Here is a 20194-nt window from a genome sequence, read left to right as displayed (position 1 = left end):
CACACAACACATTTTTTTTCAAATTTACAGTCTTTGCTTTTCCTTTTGTATTTTACTTCTCTGTTCCATGGTTCCAGTGTTGTATCTGTGTGGAGCGTTACATAGCGGTGGTTCACCCTGTGGTATTTCTCAGGCACAAAGCTCTTCGGTACAGGGTGGCCTGTTGCTGTGTTGTCTGGCTGATGAGTCTTCCATTCAGCTCGTTACAGTTTTGGTCAATTACAGTGTTGGGTTACATCTCTCTGTGCTTTAGCATTGTGTGCATTTCTGTGATGTCTTTCTGCTGCTTCTCGGTCCTCAGAGCTCTGAAACAGCCTGTACCAGGAGAAGGACAGAGGGACAAAGGGGAGGGAAATGACATGAAGAGAAGAGCTTTTCAAATTATTCTGATCAGCTTGATAGTAATGGTAGTGACTACACTGAGCCAAATTACTATTGTTGTAACTTATCTGACTAATCCTAATCCACCACAAGTTGCTAAATTCATCACATTTACAATCGTTATGGTGTCAGGGTTTGCTCATCCTTTGCTCTACATCTACAAAGCTGGGAAACTGCCATGCTTCAAGGGGTTCTGAGAGCAGGATAGATCTCTTACCAGACCTGTGTGTAATAGTATGTAGTATCAAATTATTCAGCCATTTGCTATGTTGTTGTATATTGAATTACTAATGGTACAGAAAAATGTATTATGAAAATGAAATGAAATTATAATTATAACATTATTATTCATGATGATACAAAAAAAATGCATATAATCCTATTAATTGTTGTAAAAGTGTAAGCTGAAACGATCACTTCAAGTTCACTCTTATAGCAGGTGATTTGACACCACTCTGGGAAGAGTGTCTAAATATGTTAAGCTGCTCTTTAACTACTTTTAATTCATTCATTTGAAATACATCTACATTATGATTGTGATTGAAAAAAAAAATCTAGTAATTATGTTTTATGTTTTAAATTAATCTACATACACTGTGTCAGACAAACTGATTAAAATTATTCAGCTATTTGTTATTTTGTTGTTTATTGAATTACACATTGTACATAAAAATATATTAGGTAATAATAATGAATTAATAATGACATCATTCTAACATTATTGTTCATGATGATCCAAAAACAATGCATGTAATCCTATTAATTATTGTATAAGCTGAAGGATCACTTCTCAAGTTCACTCTTATAGCAGGTGATTTGACACCACTTGATCTGACATGATTTGTAGTGAATATTTGTTCTATCATGTCTATTGATCAGAGGTGTGATCAATGGTTGTAGCTTGCAGGTGGTTAAGTTCAGACATGAGTTTGATGTGGTTTAATTACTTCACTTTATTTAATGGTTAGTGTAGAGTTTGGTACAGGATCTGGTAAGAGTGTCTAAATACCTTAAGCTGCTCTTTAACTACTTTTAATTCATTCATTTGAAATACATCTACATTATGATTGTGATAAAAAAAAAATCTAGTAATTGTGTTTTATGTTTTAAATTAATCTACATACACTGTGTCAGACAAACTGATACAAATTATTCATCTATTTGTTATTTTGTTGTTTATTGAATTACACATTGTACAGAAAAAATATATTAGGTATTAATAATGAATTAATAATTACATAATTATAACATCATTGTTCATGATGATCCAAAATAATGCATGTAATCATATTAATTATTTTAAAAGTGTAAGCTGAAAGATCACTTCTCAAGTTCACTCTTATGGCAGGTGATTTGACACCACTTTATCTGACATGATTTGCAGTGAATATTTGTTCTATCATGTCTATTGATCAGAGGTGTGATCAATAGTGTTAGCTTGCAGGTGGTTAAGTTCAGACATAAGTTTGATGTGGTTTAATTACTTCACTTTATTTAATGGTTAGTGTAGAGTTTGGTACAGGATCTGGGAAGAGTGTCTAAATATTTTAACCTGCTGATGAACTACTTTTAATTAATTCACCTACATTATGATTGTGATTGCAAACAAAATAAAAATCTAATAATTGTGTTGCTGTGTTTTGTCTGAGAGAACCACAAAAAGCTTCGCATTGTATACATTAACTAAAATGCACTCCACGGAGTGCAGGCCTTAGCCAGGCTGGGTGGCCTACCCCAGGGCTGTGTCAGTCGTGGGTTACGGGCAATAGGATGCAAGGAAGCTGCGGGGGTGAATATCATTCGTACAACAACATATGGTCAGAGATGGGAAAAGTACTGACATTCTGTACTCGAGTAGAAGTACAATTACTTGTGAAAAAAACTACTTTGGTAGAAGTAGTCATTCAAATAATTACTCGAGTAAAAGTAAAAAAGTACAGGCTCTGAAATGTACTTTATGAGTAAAAGTAAAAGTACCGGATGTTCCTCTGAACTTATGAAATCTATGAAAATGTTTAATCTGCAACACAATTTTATACAATATGTAGTGGGGGTCCCTGCTTCATCCCTCTCTCAGCTAAGGGGGTCCCTGCTTCATCTTTCTCTCAGCTAAGGGGGTCCCTGCTTCATCTTTCTCTCAGCTAAGGGGTTCTCTCTCTCTCTCTCTCTCTCTCTCTCTCTCTCTCTCTCTCTCTCTCTCTCTCTCTCTCTCTCTCTCTCTCTCTCTCTCTCTCTCTCTCTCTCTCTCTCTCTCTCTCTCTCTCTCTCTCTCTCTCTCTCTCTCTCTCTCTCTCTCTCTCTCTCTCTCTCTCTCTCTCTCTCTCTCTCTCTCTCTCTCTCTCTCTCTCTCTCTCTCTCTCTCTCTCTCTCTCTCTCTCTCTCTCTCTCTCTCTCTCTCTCAGAGCTATGGGGTCCCTGCTTCATCCCTCTCTCAGATAAGGGGGTCTCTGCTTCATCTTTCTCTCAGCTAAGGGGGTCCCTGCTTCATCTTTCTCTCAGCTAAGGGGGTCCCTGCTTCATCTTTCTCTCAGCTAAGGGGTTCTCTCTCTCTCTCTCTCTCTCTCTCTCTCTCTCTCTCTCTCTCTCTCTCTCTCTCTCAGAGCTATGGGGTCCCTGCTTCATCCCTCTCTCAGATAAGGGGTCCCTGCTTCATCTCTCTCTCAGCCAAGGGGTCCCCATTTCATCTCTCTCAGCCAAGGGGTCCCTGCTTCATCTCTCTCTCAGCTAAGGGGTCCCTGCTTCATCTCTCTCTCAGCTAAAGGGGTCCCTGCTTCACCTCTCTCTCAGCTAGGGGGTCCCTGCTTCATCTTTCTCTCAGCTAAGGGGGTCCCTGCTTCATCTCTCTCTCAGCTAGGGGGTCCCTGCTTCATCCCTCTCTCAGCTAAGGGGGTCCCTGCTTCATTTCTCTCACAGCGAAGGGGTCCTTGGCCTGAAAAACTTTGAAGACCCCTGCTTTAGACAATTTCCCCCCAATTATTTATTTTTACAGTTTGAACAAAATATTTTAAAGGTGCCCAGATGTCTGTAGTGCCCACCTATCCTGTTACTGTTACCATACTACAGACAGAGCAAGAGATGGCATTAACAACTGTACTTCATTCAAACACAGCAAGTGAACACAGACAAGCCTACTTCAAAGTAAACGTACACGCGACACACACACACACACACACACACACACACACACACACACACACACACACACACACACACACACACACACACACACACACACACACACACACACACACACACACACACACACACACACACACACACACACACACACACACACACACACACACACACACACACAGCTTTTGCGATGCTCAGGCTGACATTATGCCGCTCGCTCGCAGTCGCACGTTATGTGCTTGATTTGTCGTTTTATCTGCACTTTGTGTTTGGTTGTTGTAGATGAACTCACCTAATGATGCTGCAGAGGTTGAAAGAGTTTGACAAACTTCTAGCCTTGTTACAAGACTATGACCGATAGTCTTGATCCAAGGCTACCACACTTCCACAGTACAACAATGTTTAAGTCAGAGGAGCATGGTTTGGCCAAAACCTGCGATTAATCCACGTGTTGTTTATATTCGTCTCACCGGTACGCACGCGCGCACACACACACACACGTGCGATCAGACCGACGAGTCATAACAGCTCGTGATCAAAAGAAACAAACTTCCCCTAAGGACTTCAAAATAAGAGCCACTGGTAATGATTGATTAACTTAGTTTTATTTTGGTGTCTATACAGGAAGTATAATACTCATTTGTAGTAACGTGACACACAGAGCTATAAATAATAGCTCTTGCGCTTCTTTTCGTTTGATCCGCGCGCAACATTAAAACTAAAGTAACGAGCCTGTTTTGAAAATGTACTGAGTAGAAAGTACTATTACTTGTGTTAAAATGTAACGGATAAAGGTAAAAATAAATACTGAGTAAAGTACATATACTCAAAAAAAGTACTTTGTTACAGTAACGAAGTACTTTTACTTCGTTACTTCCCATCTCTGCATATGGTTTACCTTTACACATTTGTGGAAAGAACGTGATTTTGGAGGTGTGCTAGTGTGGCAGGGGCAGACTGGCCATTTGGCCCACTGGGCCACTGGGCCCAATATTTTCTGGGCCCAATATTTTCGCTCCTGTTTTAGGATTATTACGGTCATTTCCGGGTTGCGCGTAGCCTGGTAAACCCTCCCTCCAGAAATCTCATTTGTAATTTATTTCAGGAGTGAGTTTGATTGTGGCTTTGGGCTGGAGTTGGGCGGGAGTAATACCGTTGACTGACAACCCCTTCAGCCAATCAGCAGTTTCCCACTTCAGCCAGTGCATTTTTACCACTTCCAGACTAATGTGACGCAACGGGACTTTTGAGACGGCCATGCCCAAAATAGGTTGCCTTATTCGGATACATGCGTGTCACTGCCCGCCCCTGCCGGTTCTCTAAAAAAAATGTTTTAGATAGGCTCTGTCATGATTAATTGACCACATATATGAAGTTAAAAAACTAAATTCTATCCAAACGATATCTTATAAGTAAATTCCGTGCCTCAAAATAGAAGTTTGAGAGCTTTTTTAAGTTCTAAAACAGCGGAGAAAATAGCGCACAGAAAAGATGGCTGCCGTTCGTGTTTTGTTCGGCTGCATTCAGGCTGCACTCGGTGCCATTCGGGCTCACTCGAACTCGCCACCTGATTGGCCAACTTTCGCTGTCCTGTCAATCACAGAACGATGAGTGACGACGTTTACCAGGCTAGGTTGCGCGGCCCAATTATTAGTTACGTTAATGTTTGGGCTGGGATGCTTTCCAGCAGGGGGCTGCAGAGTTAATGTGCAGGGCTGGGCTGAAACAGTGAACACTCTATAGTAATGATTACTATCAGAATATAGAGCTATTTAACACTGTTACTGAACAAACACTCTACAGTAATGATTACTATCAGAATATAGAGCTCCAGGATGGAACAGAATGCCATGGTAGCAGAACAAAGCATTATCAACAGTGCATCGTGCCAGGCATTCTTCCTTTTTTTTGGTCGGCAAAAATCTAGGGTTATATGATTTCCCCTTTGTAGAAACTTGCCTTAAAGGGATATTTCACTTTCAAAAAAACTTTTGGTCATTTTATCATCTACTCAGGCCTTTGTGAGCCCCCCAGACAGTTTTTAAGTTGCTTGATTCATTATTTAGATATTTGATATTCATTTTATCAGACACGCCCCCTTCCTATACAAACCCATTGTAACTTCAAACTTCATTTTAACCATGTTAGATTCAACAAAAACACCCGTCCTTGGTTCTGGTGACTCATCCTGCCCTCCTAATGCGTGAGGGGGCCGTGTTTTTTCAATTAATTTTTTCATTTATTTTTAATATTTTTTTTGGAAAATGAAAAAAATAAAATACAATAAAAAATATATATAAAATAAATGAAAAAAGTTATCGGAAAAACACGGCCCCCTCACGCATTAGGAGGGCAGGGTGAGTCGCCAGAACCAAGGACGGGTGTTTTTGATGAATCTAACATGGTTAAAATGGAGTTTGAAGTTACAATGGGTTTGTATAGGAAGGGGGCGTGTCTGATAAAATGAATATCAAATATCTAAATAATGAATCAAGCAACTTAAAAACTGTCTGGGGGGCTCACAAAGGCCTGAGTAGATGATAAAATGACCAAAAGTTTTTTTGAAAGTGAAATATCCCTTTAAGTGTCAAGTTTAGGGTTTTCAGGCACCAAAGCCTCTGTGGGACTAGCTCTAGCCCCGTTTGGAAACTCTCCCTCCATGATAGCTCTGAACTATATAGTGGAGGGAGAGGTTCCGATCGGAGCTAATGTGGGACACGCCTTAACCACCTGGCCATCGACGCCCCGATTAATTGTTCTGAGTTCAGTCGCCATTGTAGAATTAGTAGATCACCGGTAGGCTACTTATCTTCTATCACAGTGGTTCTCAAAGTGGGGTCCGGGGAACCTCAAGGTTCCTTGAGGGGGTTCCAAATGGACCCTTATACAGATCTGTACCTGAGGAAATACTCAAGTCAAGTAAAAGTAGGCTACCTCATTACTTGAGTAAATGTACTTCCCATCATTGCTGGTGAAGCAGCACATCTATGCAGTAGTAAACCGTGTTACCACATTTTGCGAGAGAAATAAGCAACTAGGTTTATGAAAACAATCCCAAAAGAAGGGAATATGATATAGGCCACATGAGCACTATAAACCAATATGCATCGGCTATTTGAAAATAGCCGATCTACAAGCTCTGGAGACTGAGCTTGTAGATCGGATTCATGTGGAATATTTTGGAAACATTTTAATGACACAAATCTGTTACAGGGGTCCCTGGCAATAATTATAATTTCAGATGGGGTTCCGTGGACTTTATACAGTACATGCAATTTATACGTGATTAGAACATGCTTATTATATAATATTTGACAATTAAGGTCTAATATTTCTACAATTTCTACGAAAACCTGTATATCCAGTCATTTTGGGGCATAAACAAGAAGGATGAAATTAAGTCTGATAATGATGTACCGTGCATGTTCACAACATGGATACTTTACATTACTTAAGACTTTTTTTACACTATGGACAATATAGCCAATTTTACATCGAGGTGCACAGATGTCCCCAATGCCCACCTATCCTGTATCCGTTGTGGTGACAACAACAACAACAACAATAACAACAGCTCCAATGAGTCTCGCTCCAGTTCAAACATGATGTCAGGTGGAGTCAGAACTTTACATAGTGACCTCATGCGTCCACGGGTCATTCTGCTGCTGTTGTTGTAACAGGCAGGTGATGGATGCATCATGGAGCAACACATCAATCATTATTTGAATGTCACAAACAGATCAGTGTTGCCAGATTTTGCGAGAGAAATAATAAGCAACCAGCTCTATGAAAACAAGCCCAAAAGAAGTGACTATTATAGGCTACATGAGCACTTTAAACCTATGTGCGTCAGATATTTAAAAAAATTGCCCATCTGCAATCTCATAACAGCAGGCGATGTGGCGCGATGTGTGCGCTTGTAGATCTTGTATTTAAAAAAAAAAAAAAGGGAAATAAGTGACAAAGTGATTGACTCGTTTTTTAAACATTTTGACAACACAGATGACATGAAATTGTTTGAGAACCACTGGTTTAAACAAGGTTATTTTGGCACCCAGCAACTACAAATATTTACAAGCAACTTCACAAAAAAACAAGCCCAAAGTCGATTATAAAAACCAGACCTGGCAACACTGACACAGATGCGTCGTTTCAGAAAACACACACACGAGGCTGCATGGCAAACAAAGCAAGGCTTAGGCGAGGATAGTTCATTTGTTTAGCATCGCATTTCAATAAGTGCTTTACATAAAACATGAAGCATTAAGACATCAAGACACAGAGCACAACACATTAAAGGACGTTTGAAAATAACTAAAATAAAAGGCAGTGGCAAACAGACAGGATTTTACCACTTACTTTATGTAACAGCTTAACACATTTAGACCTGGGCCGATTCTAAAAACGCTTTTCAACATCATAAAAAAATGCTATAAGAGCAACAACTACACAAAGAAGTGTTCCTGGCTTGTTCCAGGTCTAAATGGATTAAAACCCTATAGTAGTGACCTACAAGCCCACAAGCTTGATGTGCTATTTTTGCTATTGTTTAGAAAAATACTAGAAAAGTGTGTTCCTTGGGGCGCAGACACCCGCAAGGCCGGGTTACCTACCCAGGGCTGTGTTGCAACCATTTATAGCGCCACCATGAGGCTGATTTGAAACATTTGGGGTGTCAGTTCTTCCTTGGCCTCCTGGGAGTTTGCGTCCAAAGTTTCACACCGATCGGTCCAGCGGTGCCTGACATTAGCTGTTTACAGACAGACAGACAGACTAAAAAGACCCTATCCCCGCTACACCCCTGCCTAGACGCCCTGTAGTGTCTGACCGTTCTGCATGGACCCCCACACCCTCCAGGCCCATAAGAGGCCATGTCTCTTCACTGTATCTCCACTGAAGAGACCATCTTTCTCATAGACCTGATGGCCCACCTCGGTCCCAGAGTCTGGAGCTCATCACATCTTTACAGGGGAGAGGGGGACAGCCCAGGACTCCCTGGACTTAGGGGACAGCCCAGGGGACTTAGGGGACAGCCCAGGACTCCCTGGACTTCCAGCCCCCCTCTTACCTCCACAACCACACCCACCCCTCATATCCAAAGGTACCAGTCCCTGTAAGTGAACGTGACTCCTGAGGCATTTGACATTGTGGACCATGCAGTCACTCTTACAAAACAGTGGGTGGGGACCTATTTATGGGTCGTGACTAAATATACCTTTATTTTTTTGTTTCTTATACATTTTGTTTTTAATTATTATTATTATTATAATTTCAGAAGATTTCCAAATATTATTTAAAAAAATCATGAATTAAAGACAAATTTAAAAAACTAAATAAATGCAAAAATCAAATAAATTTCATGAATTAGAAAAAACTTATTTTAAGAAATAGTGAAAATAGCAGATCTACAAACTCACAATTCCGGCTATTTTCACAATTTTGGGTAGTTTTGGGTCTCGAGCAAAAAAAAATGGGAACCACTGGGTTAGCAAGTTAGTGATTAAAAGGGGTGGGGGGGAGGAGTCTATGGGGTAAATGTTGCTCTGATATTATTTTATTTTTGGTTATGTGTAATTTATATACTTTTAGTTACTTTCCACCACTGCAAGTGAGGCACTTAAACAGAACATCATGTAGAGTAGTTTGTGTCTGAAAGCTCAACAGTTAAATCACTCCACTATATTCTTTCCATGGTTTGGTTCTGAAGGGACAAATATAGAACAGCATTTCCTGAACATTTTTCTAAATGACAGCTTATTTGTATCAATGTATGTTTTTTTGTTTTGTTTTATATAAATGTATCCAGCGTCCATCCAGGATATATGGCTAGTCTGGAGCTGATGCTGGTGATTTGACATGAAGATCTACATCAGATCAAAACGTCTTCACCATGGCTTGGTGTGTACCAACAACAACAACAACAACAACAACAGCTGCAATGAGTCTGGCTTCTGTTCCAACATATTGATGTCAGGGGAAGAATTTTGCATTGAAAAACAATTGGTGAATGGAGGTGGTTTTTGCATCATGGAGCATCACATTAATCATTATTTGAATGTCTGTTTATTTGTATGTTAATATATTATGTATTTGCACATTTCAGCAACACGGCAATTCACCATGCTTTACATAAAACATTAAGAGTTAAAACATTAAGACACAGAGCATAACCAACACACTATGAAAGAACATTTGAAAATAACAAAATATATATAAATGGAAAGAAGTAGATTTATAACTACACATAGGCTACAAGCATAAAATCACAGTGCAGAAGAATAATGGAAAAGAAGAAAAACACTCTATAAAGTCAATGGCAAACAGAAAGGTTTGTACCACTTAGTGTACTTTTAGTAACCACTTAAAGCGCTATTTGAAATATAGTGAAAACAGGCGATCTACAAGCTCACCGGCTTGTAGCACTGGTAGCTGATCAATGGGGCCATCGAAGCAATGGCTCCCCCAATGTTCTAAAACCTGTATAGGAGCATGGCTACCCCGGATCACTACCAGAACGTTGAGAAGAGTTGTGTAAGATGTTTAGTTGTGTCATTGGCCCCGATTCGTTATGCTGGTCGTAAATATGGGGTAAATAAAGTTTGTAAAGGAGGTCGTATTTTTGGTACTCAAAAAACTGACGTGCAATTCTCAAAGGGGTTCGTATATCCCTGAGACGTGCGTATGACCAGGTTGGTCTGCATCCAACAGCATCCAACTTTAATGTCACTTATTATAAGCGAATTTGGGCTTATTTTTCTGTAAAGTTGCTTGTAAATATTGGTAGCTGTGGCGTGCGTTTTTTTTGCGCTTGTTTCTAAAGTGTAGTTGATTATTTGGGCTTGCTTCACAATTGTTCAATTATTTTAACCGGTGGTTCTCAAATATTTTTATGTCATGGACCCCCAAGTTATTATGTAGGCTAATTTATCCCTATAAGCCCCATCTGAAAATGTGTTGTGCCAGCTGGAGCGCCCCTTACCAGATTTGTGTTGTTAGAATGTTTAAAAAATCTTCCAAATATTCCACATTTTATTGCAATTTGTTTTTAAATAGCAGATCTACAAGCTCACAACGCATCAAGAAGCGCTTTGAGCTTGTAGATTGGCTTGTAGATCGGCTATCTCCAATGTATACACTACAGTATATCATTTCAATGTATACAATATATATAGGTTTACAGTTCTCATATGGCTAGCTTCTTTTGGGCTTATTTTCATAGACCTGGTTGCTTATTTCTCTCACAAAATCTGGCAACACCGGAGCTGGGAGTTTAACTTCTCGTCCAAACTTACAGATGTCGGCCGCATTGCCTTGACACTGACAGAGAACTTGAATATCATTCTGATCTGTCTGGAAGTCCCACTATTGCACGATGGATCAGCTGAACGTAATGTGTAATGTTTACAAGGTTTAACCCCACCAGCAAATAATAGACTAATAACCTGGAAAGGATATTTTATAAGCCTTTTCTACTGAACATTGCTCACGTTTACCGAGGTAAAAAGATGATGTTGAAAATAAATCCAGGGCATACAAGTGGAACGCTGCTATCCGATTATGGACCAAAGCTTATTGATTACTTATTGATTAAATTAGTTCATTTTTGATTAATATATCACTGTCCTACGTCGGAATGGGAATGGATTTTCTGGACACAGCTTTCATCCACTATAGTTTCCTCATGGTAAAATGTATTAGGCTGTTGTGTGTGGCGTTCATGTGATTAATATACAGTAGAGTAGCCTACAGCAGGCTATTACAAATTAATACCGCGGCACGGACACTGGAGGTGCATCAGTCCCTCCGCAGTTTCATTAAGGCATCATAGCCTATTTTCATTATTACGTGACACTTTGGCTCAGATGGCCCGCTGGCAAACACACTGAGGGACCTAATAATTCAGCTCTAAATGCAATACATCGTTTGACTTTTTTTCATTTTTTTTATATGTGCTGACAAATGTTGGGCACATATATATTTTATTTGAGGTTTGCCACTGTTGTAACTGATTTTGGCATGAAGAATAAAGCATTGTAAAGACATACGCACATTTCAGCCCTGGTAAGACAGCCTCGGGGGCTGACCTGAGAACGTGCGCACCTGATGCACAAAACACAGACCAAAAAACATTAATGAATCTGACTGCAGGTGTAGGATTTGTCTTAAATGCCGGTAGGCCTACGTACAAAATATGGTCGTAAATCGCTTGGTGAATCGGGGCCTTATATTCAGTTAACTGCACTCAAATCCAGCCATTATATCTTGCTCTTCTGAACCAGTTACGACTTACGACACACACACAGAGCCTTAACATGAAAGACACACAGGGAAATGGCACCAACTCCTCCATCCCCTTCATATCCTCAGAGATCGACACCAGTCTGACACTACGAACTGCTGTACACTCTATCTAACTCTAATTTATCATAATACATGTCCCATAAAATGTCAGTGTTCAAATTAAATCAAAAATAAGTTAGGCCCCTTTTTTCACAATCACAAGGTCGTAGACGATATCAATGCTTAAACCTTATGAAAAAGTGAACGATTTTCGTACCAAACCACCGGACTATAATGGCTGATAGTGAGTTCCCGGTTCAATTCCTGTACTGGACCGGGTTAGACCTTTGCTGCACGTCACTCCCCTACTCTCTTTCCCAGTCTCCTGTCTTTCCCTCACTACTGAGTGACGGTCAATAAAGGCAGAAAACTAACAAAAACAAAACAGTGACATCTCGCCACTTAGATATATATATATATATTTTTAAGGGGTGAGCCATGTTGAACAGCATTTGTCAATACATGTATGTCCCCTAGCTGTATGTATTGTCCACCAAGTGTTGTGTCAATCTGTGGTAATCTCACAGATCAGCGTCAATTTGCATCCATGCTGCCAACAGGTCAGGGAAGTACTTTCTTTTTTTAACCGGTCAACAGCTTTTTTTCTTTTCTATGAATGTGTAATGTGAGAAGATCCAGTCTCGAATAAAATAACAACAACAGCTCCAATGAGTCTCGTTCCAGTTGAAACATGTCGATGTCGGGTGCAGAACTTTGCATTGACAACGTGAATCCATGGTTCAAGCTGCCTGCTGTTGATGCAACAGGCAGGTGATGAATGGTGATGGTTTCTACATCATTGAGCACCACGTCCATCAGTGTTTGAATGTCACACCTCATCTAAACTCTGATGCTGACCAGGTTCAAAGCCCCCCCTTCAAAGCCCCCCCCCCCCGATTGTAGATTGGTTTATTCATTATTTATTTGATTTTTATGTATTATTTATTTGACAATTTGGCCAATGTTTGAAAGTATAGTATGTTGATCACTTGTGATGCAGTAATGCACTTTTTTCTTTTCTTTCCTTCTTTTTATTTAGCTAATAAAAAGGTCTTAAATGTCCTTAAATTGTCACTTCACTGTCATCTGGGGACTCCCCGACCCACAGGTTGAGAACCACTGCTTTAGAAAACTTTACTCAACTCTATAGGTCACCTTGTGTGAAGATGTTTCCAGAGACCTCACAATGACATTAGTTTACCCTAATGGGCTGACGTGTAGCCTGGTAAACCCCCCTCCCTCCGGAAATCTCATTTGCATGTGATTTCAGGAAGGAGTCTGGTCTACAGACCTGTATGGGCAACTTGGGAGCTGGGCTGGATTAGTACAGTTGACTGACAACCCCTTCGGCCAATCAGCAGTTCATTCCCCTTCAGCCAATCAGCAGCTCATTTTCCCTACCACCAGCCAAGTATGACGCAAGGGGACTTTTGAAGGGGCTATGCCGAAAATAGGTTGCTTTATTCGGATACATACGTGTCACTGCCCGCCCCTGCCGGTTCTCTGAATTTTTATTTTTTATAGGCTCTGTCATGACTAATTGACCACATATATGAAGTTAAACTACTAAATTCTACTTAAAAGTAAATTCCGTGCCTCAATAAAGAAGTTCGAGAGCGTTTTAAAGTTTTAAAACCGAAACCAACAACAACGGACAGACGAGATGGTGGCTCATTTTTGACGGCTGCAATCGGTTCCATTCGGTTTCACTCGAACTCGCCACCTGATTGGCCAACCTTCGCTGTCAATCACAGAACATTGAGCAATAGGAGCTGATAGGACAGTTCATGTTATGAACTGTGGAGAAACACCCAGACAGGCCTGTACGCTAGACTCACCTCTGAAAACCAATGGAAATTAGTTTTCCGGAGGGAGGGGTTAACCAGGCTAGCTGACGTGACCAGACGTCACCCCCGATACAGAGTTTTTGGTCTTACTGTACATGCAACACGTTGTGTGCATCATAAATGTGTCAATAAACCATCTGCTGGAATTACATGACACTGTCGAGTCCTCAGTGTTAGATTTGTTGGGAGGTCCATACCACACCCCCCCCCCCCATATGTTTTAACCCTGCTCCTTGTTGTTTTAGTTTGATAACATCCCAATGTAACAATTTATTTAAAGAAAATCAACATTTTGTATTTTATAAGAATTTATATGTATTAGATCTACAAGCTCACAACGCCTCGCTTTGTGAGGTGTTGTGAATGTCTCAACTCCTACAAGTCCAAGTGCTTGTCAGGGTCGGGGGGTCCCCAGTTCAAATATGATTATTGTGGGGGGTCACGGCCTGAAAAGTTTGGGAACCCTTGCAATAATTAAGGCACTGGTTCTGTGGGAACCTACACATGGGTATTGATCACAAAGGTGTCCCATATCTACATAATGAGGACATTCTGAAGAAGGATGCAGGTGCAGAAAGTCGTAGAGAGCTAGCCAGATGCATGGAGGGCTGAGATGCACTGCTGGAGGTTTCATCTGAGGTCAACCTGCATGAAATCACTGACTTAACTTGAGTACATATGTTGGTTGCAAATATTCAGAACATGCCTTTTTGTTTTTGGTCATTACAACGTAATTCTAGGTATAACATCTATGTATTCTAATGTACACTTAAAGTGACCTTATTCTGAAAAATCTAAGGTCAGCAAAGGTCAGCAGTTGGAAATGTGTTATTTGAAGGTATTGAGAATGACTCTCTTTAGAAAATAAAAAGACAACCCCCACATACCCTATTCAGTCCTGTTGGACCCACTGGCTAATTGCTCAACATTCAGCTCTTAGCAACAAAGTTGAATACACTAGACCTATTATTAAATTACAGGTAATAGAAAACAAAATGTATGTGTCCTAATTTCCATTAGTCTTTTCTTTTTTTATACCATAGAGGTACCTATTGGTCAGAATTACCCCCCTATATAAGAAACTGCCCAATGCTGACAGCTGGTCAGCAGGAGGTTTCATGAATGTATGTATACAGTAGACAATGTTTTGGACTGAGAAAAAAAAAAGAAAAAAATGCTATTGACCACATTTCCCACTTAAGCCAAAAAGAACATTCGGTGTCTGGACTATTTTGAAAAATAAACCTGTGAAAAAAATCAAATGTAAAAATGGTTTAATTGATAAAGTTACAGAGTATGACTTTAACCCAGGGCGAACAAAGGCTACATGATTATGTAATAAACAAATGATCCAACCAAGGGCCGGCGATGATCCTTTTGGATAACGACTGCCCACGTATACATTTCCATGGAATAACCATTAAAAGAAATATGAAAATGCTCATAAGTGCAGTTGTACAACAAGCAGTACAGAGGAAGGATGAGCAGTGAAGGGAATGGTTAGAGGAGGCAAAGTAGAGAGTTCATCATTTGGAGGATTTGCCATCAGGAAGACAGTGACTGTCTGAAGAAGAGACTTCACCAAAACACCGACTCAGAGATCTGAGACTCTGCTGGCATCTAAAACGTGAGATCACTTTAACCTTGTGTTCATTGTTCATTAAAATAGTTGCTGTTTTCATAAGAACGTTGAGAAGAGTTGTTTAAAATGTTTAGTTGTGTCATTTTTATATGCAGTTAACTGAACTCAATCAGCCATTATGTTTTTCTCTTCTGAACCAACAGGACACACGCACAGCCTTAAGATGAACGACATACAGGGAAATGGCACCAACTCCTCCATCCCCTTCATATCCTCAGAGATCGACACCTATCTGACACTACAAACTGCTAGCAACTCTATCTACATCATCCTGGGTCTCCCCATCAACAGCTACGTTGTGTGGCTGATACTGAGTGGAGCTGGTGGGACGATAGCCTCAGAGTTCTTTTATCTCAACCTGACTGCATCTGTGATCATCTCTTCCCTGGCCGCTGTCTTCGACTTAGCACATCTCTTCACACACAACATTATTTTTGGCATGATTAGTTCCTTTGTTGGTGTTTGTGTCATGTTCTCTCTTCCATGGTTCCAGTGTTGTATCTGTGTGGAGCGTTACATAGCGGTGGTTCACCCTGTGGTATTTCTCAGGTACAAAGCTCTTCGGTACAGGGTGGCCTGTTGCTGTGTTGTCTGGCTGATGAGTCTTGCATTCAGCTTGTTTGAATTTTGGGCACGAAGAGTGTTGGGTTACATCTTACTGGGCTTTGACATTGTGTGCATTTCTGTGATGTCTTTCTGCTGCTTCTCGGTCCTCAGAGCTCTGAAACAGCCTGGACCAGGAGAAGGACAGAGGGACAGAGGGGAGGGAAATGACATGAAGAGAAGGGCTTTTAAAATTATTCTGATCAGCTTGATAGTAATGGTAGTGACTACACTGAGCCATATTACTGTTATTGTAACTTATTTGACTAATTTAATCGAAGTTTCTTTGTTAATCACATATACAATTGTTTTGATGTCAGGGTTTGCTCATCCTTTGCTCTACATCTACAAAGCTGGGAAACTGCCATGCTTCAAGTGGTTCTGAGAGCAGAATAGATCTCTTACCAGACCTGTGTGTAATATTATGTTTTAATTCTAATCTAGATTCCACAGTGTCAGAGAAACACATTTAAGCTAGAAAAAGTGCTCATCGGAGCACAGGTCTCCGCCAGGTCAGGTACGTTATTCTGGCCTCCTGGTGGCGCTATAATAGGCCAATGTGAAAAGGGTGCCAACCGTATCATTTATTCTTGCATTGACACTGCATTCATGATTTGAGGCATTTTGTTCCAAAAATGTGTTTTGCTAAATTAGACCTGCTGGTGGCGCTATAACAGGCCAATGTGAGAAGGGTGGCATTTCTTCCTCGGCTTAGTGGGAATGTGCGTGTGAAATTTCACGGAAATCGCAAGCTGTGTGTATACTTTGAGGCATTTTGTTCAAAACGGACCAATCCTGCAAACTTTGGAAGCCAACCTTAGGCAATGAGGATAGAATATGGGAAATTGGACAGATCCGTGTTGATCACATGACTATAGTGATACTGTGTACTGATTTGCATGACGTTTGGATACAATTTGTAGGAGTAATATAAAAAAATGGGTTTTGCACAAATCGGCCTCCTGGTGGCGCTATAACAGGCCCATGTGAAAGATTTGGGGCAGAAGTTCTGAATTGGCATCCAAGGAGTGTGTGTGCACAGTTTCGGAGCGACTGGGCCAACGGTGCCGGAGATTAGCTGGTGACAGACGGACACACGGACACACACACGGACACACACACGGACACACGGACGGACGGACAGGGGGTAAAACATACTCTCAGAGACAATTATTAAGCTACTTGTAATGCTGTTGTTTATTGAATTACTCATGGCAGAGAAAATTGTATTTAATTAATTAATTTTTCCTTCCCCATTTATTATATATATATATAAAAAGGCTTCTAAGGCTATATGCATGTCTTTCTATTAATTCTTGCAAAAGTATACAAAAGCTGAAATGTTCACTCTTCAAGTTGACTTATAGCAGGACTTAATTTGATACCTAACTTACTGTAAATCACTCTGGATTAAGAGCGTCTGACAAATGCATTACTTTACAAATGTACAAATTAAATTGTAAATTATTTTTAGTGCATATTTAACCATCAGATCATCTGTGTTCTATATCTATTGATCAGAGGTGTGATCATATGGTTTATAGCTTCAGACATAGGTTTAATGTGGTTTAATTACTTCACTTTATTTAAGGGTTTGTGTAGAGTTTGGTACAGGATCTGGGAAGGGTGTCCATCAAGACATGCTCTGATACCAGTTAATAGCATTTCCTTTATCAATGATATCCAAGATGGATTAATATCCACTGTCTGAATAATTTGACCTGTTCATTAATTGTTTGTTAATCATACAATTTCATGTGATTGTGATGGAACATGTAGAATTAGCGGAACATATCTATAAACATTATGTTGCTGTGTATTATTGTCTGTCAGGGCTGAGATTCAAGAAGGCAGGAATTGGTCTGACAAAAACAACTTTGTGAGAACATTTTAAGCTGGTCTTTTTGCTACAAATACACAATAACTATTAACCCATTAAAGGCATATTTCACTTTCAAACACGTCTGGGGCATCTTTTTATTTTATTTAAAAAAAAAATCCCGCGATTTTTGTAACCCATTTTTGTCACCCGTTGCCAATTTCCTAAGTTATCCTGGGCGCTACACCAGTCCTCCACAGCCAGGGAGGCCAGGGCCGAGCTCAAGCTTCCTTCAATACACGAGAGCCAACTGACCTTCTTGTCACCTGACAGGGGAGAGTTTCCCCGGTAGGACATAGCGCGTGGAAGGAACGCGTTATTCCAACCAGTTCCCTTCCCCTCCATCAGGCGCCCCGGCTGTCATGGGGGAGGCGGTATACGTCTGGGGCATCTTAATGTCTAGTCTGGCTTTTGAGAGCACGGATAGCTTTTAAGTTGCTTGATTCAGTATTTAGATATTTGATATTCATTTTATCAGACACACCCCTTTCCTATACAAACCCATTGTAACTTCAATCTCCATTTTAACCATGATGGATTCATCGAATTCCCCCTTCCTTGGTTCTGGTGACTGATATTGTCCTTCTAATGCGCAATTGTTTTTACAATTACGTTTTTCATTTATTTTATTTTTAAATTTATTTTAATTTACATTTTCCCTCAAAAAATATTTCCCGGTTTTAATGGGTTAAATGACATTGTGGTTGATGGATTGGAAGAATATGTGTTCACTTTGATTGTTTGTTTGAATACTTTATATTAGTCTACTTTATTTGTCAAAATCGGGGGGGACCCAAACGGTCCTAAGGTTCACATCCTCTCCTGTTGCTGTGACTTTGCTGTGACGGGGAGGCTAGAGTGACTCACTGACTGTCCAGAGTCAAACACCGACAAACTGCATTTAGTGTTGTGTCCACAATAAACTATAGTGCACTATGACAATGGTTTACATTGTTTGTACATACCTTTTTCTCTCTTATTAATACAAGCATAACTTAATCATGTTAGTGTTCAATTTCACTAAATATCGTTGCTTTTACCCTGCTTTCAGCCATCTGAAATATTGCGCATTACATTCACCCATTCATACACCGATGGCGGAGGAAACCATGCAAGGCACCAACCTACTCATCGGGAGCAATTAGGGGTTCAGCGTCTTGCTCAACTCTGGGGGAGCCCCCCAGCCCGGGATCGAACTGGGAACCTTGCACTGTACAGTTCACTCTACCCGGCCACTCTACCCGTGAGCCACTGCCGCCCCCAGTTCTCCAACTGGGTTCCGGGGACCCCCAGGGGCCCTTGAGGACTCGGAGTAACGTATATGTAACTATTATATTCGGTTGCACTGCAATTATGAATTAATAAATGTGTGGTACATCCCTTATTATTTAAGTCGGCCGTCGATGGTGTGATGCGGTTGAAATTATTAATTAATAATTGCGGTGCAGCCGCATATAATAGACCAGAGGTCTTCAACAGGGGGTCCGGGACCCATAGGGGGTGCACAGAGTTACTACAGGGGGTCCGCCAAATCTTTGTGTGATAAGATATTATTTTTTTTACCTTAACCACTTGAACCCTAGCATCCCTATTCTGAAGAGAACTTTAGCCAAAAATAGCAGATCTACAAGCTCACAACGCCTCGTGCTGCGAGGCGTTGTGAGCTTGTAGATCGGCTATTTTTGGCAAAGAGATATAGGTGTAGAGGGAAAAAAGGGCAGACCAAGTAAACAAACGTGTTGAAAAAGTTGAATCTATGTACAGTATGTAATGGGGGTCCAACCAAACCAAAATTTCTGGTAAACAAATGGGTTTTCAGCAGCTTTTTAACGGCATCGACTGACTCTGCATTTCTTAAGGACAGTGGTTACCTTGATCACCTTTATTCGTCAGCTTCTTTATAAGGACAATGAGAAGGCCTTTGTCTGAAGACCTGTGTAATCTCACATTGACCTTGGGGTGCAGTAGTTCGGTTAAATGATTTGGGGCCAGCCCGTGGAGAGCTTTAGGTGATGAAGAAACATTATGTTGCTGTGTATTGAGAGAACCTAAATTAGGGCAAGACACATGGATTCATCAACACAGATGGAATTATCTAACCTGGAATCCAGACTGATTCGCTCCATTTAGCTGATTTTTGGGCGGTGAAACCGCCCCTATAAGTGAGGTTTGGATATTTGTACAACAAATCCTGCGCTGTGATTGGCCAAAAATGTAACCCGCCTAACCCCTGCACCGTGATTGGCCAATCACAGTCTATTCAGGACTGTGATTGGCCAGTGTCACATGACACATGTGCATAGCCCTATATAAGAAACCATAACTTTAAAAAAAACATAAATTTGTTTTTTTTAAGTTATGGTTTCT

At 40.5% G+C, this 20194-nt stretch overlaps 1 protein-coding gene across 1 annotated transcript in view; it reads left to right on the top strand.

The window, feature by feature from the left end:
* The first annotated feature begins 2171 nt into the window (after positions 1-2171).
* Positions 2172-20194, top strand: part of LOC308089722 (carbohydrate sulfotransferase 1-like) — a 203282-nt gene continuing 185259 nt past the window's right edge. The window contains exon 1 of the mRNA XM_080434608.1: positions 2172-2183. The gene's annotated coding sequence lies outside the window, so the exon portion shown is untranslated. The remainder of the gene's footprint in view (positions 2184-20194) is intronic.

The sequence above is a fragment of the Gymnoscopelus braueri genome, assembly GCF_963280865.1.
Source record: "Gymnoscopelus braueri genome assembly, chromosome: 1".
Taxonomy (NCBI): Eukaryota; Metazoa; Chordata; class Actinopteri; order Myctophiformes; family Myctophidae; genus Gymnoscopelus; species Gymnoscopelus braueri.
The sequence above is the reverse complement of the archived record's forward strand: the minus strand, read 5'-3'. Positions and strand labels throughout refer to the sequence as shown.